The sequence below is a fragment of the Otolemur garnettii genome, unplaced genomic scaffold (genome assembly GCF_000181295.1).
Source record: "Otolemur garnettii isolate 467f Iridium unplaced genomic scaffold, OtoGar3 scaffold00125, whole genome shotgun sequence".
Classification (NCBI taxonomy): Eukaryota; Metazoa; Chordata; class Mammalia; order Primates; family Galagidae; genus Otolemur; species Otolemur garnettii.
Window position 1 is genome coordinate 2698445 of NW_003852520.1, and position 4891 is coordinate 2703335.

General features: G+C 35.6%; 1 non-coding gene across 1 annotated transcript; it reads left to right on the forward strand.

Annotated features, from left to right (window-relative positions):
- The first annotated feature begins 831 nt into the window (after positions 1-831).
- Positions 832-938, forward strand: LOC111727821. The gene has a single exon (XR_002775278.1). It is a non-coding gene; the product is annotated as a U6 spliceosomal RNA (small nuclear RNA).
- The last annotated feature ends 3953 nt before the right edge of the window (positions 939-4891 follow it).

Genomic DNA, 4891 nt, shown 5'->3' on the forward strand with positions numbered 1-4891 from the left:
CCAGACGTTATGGCAGTACCTGTAGTCCCAGCTACTCAGGAGTCTGAGGCAACAAGATCACTCCCACCCAGGAGTTTGAGGTTGCTGTGAGCCTTGACACCATGGCCTTCTACTCAGGGTGACATAGTGAGACTTCGTATCCAAAAAAAAAAAAAAAAAAAAAAACTGATCTTTCCCTGAGAGAGCTGCGGGATTATTCCAAAAGATCAAACATTCATCTTATAGGAATTCCTGAAGGAGAAGATGATGGTCCTAAAGGTACAGATGCTCTTCTCCAAGAGATTATGGTAGAGAATTTCCCAAGCATGGCAAGAGATACAAAAATCCAGATAGTAGAAAGTTTCAGAACCCCAGAAAAACTCAATCCAAATAAAGCATCTTCTAGACGCATTGTGCTTAACTTTGCCAAAGTTAAGATGAAGGAGAAAATTCTGCAAGCAGCCATATGTACGAAAAGCATCACCCACAAATGGAGAAATATCAGAATGACTGCAGATCTCTCAGCCAAAACATTTCAAGCCAGAAGAGGATGGTCATTGACCTTCAATATCCTAAAACAATGCAACTTTCAGCCCAGGATCCTGTTTCCAGCTAAACTGAGTTTCATTTGTGATGGAGAAACCAAATACTTTAATGACATAGACATGTTGAAGAAATTTGTCATGACTAAACCAGCTATCCAGGATATTCTCAGACCCATCCTCCACAATGACCAGCACAGTGCTCTACCACAAAAGTAAACTCACTCAGAAATTTGTGAACAAAACCCAACTTCCATAGTGGTGAAAGGATTAACAATGTCCCCTGGACATTCAAAAAATATAACACCCTGAGCTCGTTTCAACAGCACATATACTAAAATTGGAACAATACAGAGAAGATTAGCATGGCCCCCGTGCGAGGATGACATGCAAATTTGTGAAGCATTCCATATTTTTTGTTCATTGGCTAGGAAAAAAAAAAATATGACGCCCAAAACACTATAGGCTTATCAAGTCTATCAATTAATGTGAATGGTTTAAATTGACCTGTAAAGAGGCACAGGCTGGATGACTGGATACATAAACTCAGACCAGATATCTGCTGCATACAAGAATCTCATCTTACCTTGAAGGATAAAAGTAGACTCAGGGTGAAGGGATGGACATCCATAATAAAGGAAAATGGAAATCAGAAAAAAGCAAGGGTTGCAATTTTATTTGCAGATACAATTGGCTTTAAACCAACAAAGATAAAGAAAAGTAAGGATGGTCACTACATATTTGTCAATGGAAATACCCAATATAAAGAGATTTTGATAATTAACATTTATGTACCCTACCAGAATGCTCCTCAACTTATAAAGCAAACCCAAACGGATATGAACAACTTAATAGCTTCCTGCACTATAATAGTTGGAAATTATAACTTTGAAAATTTTGGATAGAACCTCTAAGAAGAAACAAAACAAAGGAATACTAGACTTAAACCTGACCCTAGAACAAATGCACTTATCAGACCTCTACAGAACATTTAATCCTAATAAAACTGAATATTCTTCTCATCAGCCATTGGATCATCCTCTCAAATTGATCATTATATTAGGACACAAGTCTAATCTCAGCAAATTTAAAAGAATAGAAATTATTCCTTGTATCTTCTCAGACCACCATGGAATAAAAGTTGAACTCAACAGGAACAGGAATCTTCATACTCAAAGTAATGGAAACTAAATAATCTTAGGCTTAATGATAGCTGGTTCAAGATGAGATTAAGAAGGAAATCAGCAAATTTTTGGAAAAAAATGATGATGAAGACACAAATTATCAAAACCTGTGGGATACTGTAAAGGCAGTCCTAAAAGGGAAATTTATAGCATTGGAATCTTTCATCAATAAAATAGAAAGAGAAGAATCCAACAACTTAATAGATCATCTCAAGAACTGGAAAAGGAAGAACATTCCAATACTAAACCCAGCAGAAGAAAAGAAATAACCAAAATTAGGGTAGAATTGAATGAACTTGAAAACAAAAGAATCATTCAGAAGATTAACGAAACAAAAAGTATATTTTTTGAAAAGATTAATAAAATTGATAAACCTTTGGCCAACCTAACTAGAAACAGAAAAGTAAAATCTCTAATATCTTTTATCAGAAATGATAAAGGAGAAATAACAAGAAACAATTCAGAAATTCAAAAAATCCTCAATGATTACTATGAAAAACTCTATTCCCAGAAATATGAAAATCTGAAGGTAATGGACCAATACCTGCAGCATGCCACCTTCCTAGACTCAACCAGGAAGAATTAGAAATCTTGAATAGACCTATATCAATCACTGAAATAGCATCAACAATACAAAATCTCCCAAAAAAGAAAAGTTTGGGACCAGATGGCTTCACATCCAAATTCTATCAAACCTTTCAAGAGGAACTATTACCTATATTATCCAACCTATTCCAAAGGAATACTTCTTTTTCTATGCTTTGGGAAAAAAAAAAAAACACAATAGGAACAGATTCTATGAAGCAAATTATCACCCTGATACCCAAACCAGGAAAGGATCCAACAAGGAAAGAAAATTATAGACCAATATCATTAATGAATGTTGATGCAAAAATATTCAGTAAGATCTTAGCAAACAGAATTCAACAACAAATCAAAAAAATTAGACACTATGATCAAGTTGGTTTTATTCCGGGGTTACAGGGCTTGTTCAACATATGCAGATCTATAAATACAATATATCATGTCAATAAAATAAAAAACAAAGACCATATGATTCTCTCAATTGATGCATAAAAAGCCTTTGATAATATCCAGCATCCTTTCATGATCAGAACACTTAAGAAAATAGGCATAGAAGGGACATTTCTTAAACTGATAGAGGCTGTCTACAGCAAACCCACAGCCAATATCATATTGAATGGTGTAAAACTACAAACATTTCCACTCAGATCAGGAATGAGGCAAGGATGCCCACTGTCTTCACTGCTATTCAACATAGTAATGGAAGTTTTAGCCATTGCAATTAGGCAAGAGAAGGCAATCAATGTTATCCAAACAGGGTCAGAGGAGATCAAACTCTCACTTTTTGTTGATGATATGATCTGATACCTGGAAAATCCCATGGTCTCAACTTCAAAACTTTTAGAAGTGATCAAGGAATACAGCAGCATCTCAGCATACAAAATCAGTACTAACAAGTCAGTAGCTTTTATATATGCCAACAATAATCCAGCTGCAAAAATAGTCAAGGACTCTATTCCTTTTATAGTAGTGTCAAAGAAGATGAAGTATCTGAGAATTTACCTAATAAAGAATGTGAAAGATATAAAGAGATCTATGATCTCTATATAAGAGATCTATTTCTGAGAAAAGAAATAGCTGAAGATGTTAACAAATGGAAAAACATACCAGGCTCATGCCTGGGAAGAATCAGCATTGTTAAAATGTCCATACTACCCAAAGCAATCTACAGATTTAATGCAATGCCTATTAAAGCACCACTGTCATGCTTTAAATCAGAAAAACCCTGAATACCCAATACATTACTCAGAAATAAAAACAAATCAGGAGGTATCACATTACCAGACATTAGGCTATACTATGCAAATCTATAGTGATCAAAACAGTATGGTACTGGCACAAAAACAGAGAGGTAGATTTATGGAACAGAATAGAGAACCAAGAGATGAACCCAGTTACTTATCATCATTTGATCTTTGACAAGTCTATCAAAAATATTCAGTGGGGGAAAGACTCCCTATTTAACAAATGGTGCTGGGTGAACTGGCTCTGGCAACCTGCAGAAGACTGAAACTGGACCTCCACCTTTCACCATTAACAAAAACTGATTCTCACTGGATAAAATATTTACACTTAAGACATGAAACTATAAAAATACTAGAAGAGAGTGCAGGGAAAACTCTTGAAGAAATCAGCCTGGGAAAATATTTTATGAGGCAATTGAAGCAACACCAAAAATATATTACTGGGATCTGATCAAACTAAAAAGCTTTTGCACAGCCATGAGCACAGTAAGTAAAGCAAACAGACAACCTTCAGAATGGGAGAAGATTTTTGCAGGTTATGTTTCCACCAAAGGTCTGACAACTAGAATCTACAGAGAACTCAAACTAATCAATAAGAAAAGAATGAAGAACCCCATTTCTGTGTGGGCAACAGACTTGAAAAGAAACTTCTCTGGTGAAGACAGGGACATGGCCTACAAGCACATGAAAAAGTGCTCATCATCTTTAATCATCAGAGAAATGCAAATCAAAACCACTTTGAGATACCATCAAACTCCAGATTAGCCCACATCACAAAAATCCCTAGGATGTGGAAGAAGAGAACAACTTCTACACTGCTGGTGGAAATGCAAACTAGTACGACCTTTTTGGAAAGGTTGATCCTGTAATCCCTCTACTAGGTATATACCCAGATGATCTAAAATTATTTTACAACAACCACATTTGCACCAGAATGTTTATTGCAGACCAATTCATAATTGACAAGCCATGGAAACAGTCCAAATGCCCATCAACCCATGAATGGATTAACAAATTGTGGTATATGTACACCATGGAATACTAGGCAACCACAAAAATGATGGAGACTTCACATCTTTTATGTTTACCTGGATGGAGCTAGAACATATTCTTCTTAGTAAAGTATCTCAAGAATGGAAAAAAACTATTCAATGTACTCAATACTACTATGAAATCAATATATAACCACCTACATAATCATATGACTGGTAAAACATAACTATACTGCAGAAAGTAGAAGGGAAGGGGGGGAGGTGGGTGGAGGGAAGATATTTGGGGGCACCTCACCTAATGGGAATTAAGCAGTGGTACATTTAGAAACTATTATGAAAAGAATATAATTGTGGTAAAAAAAAAT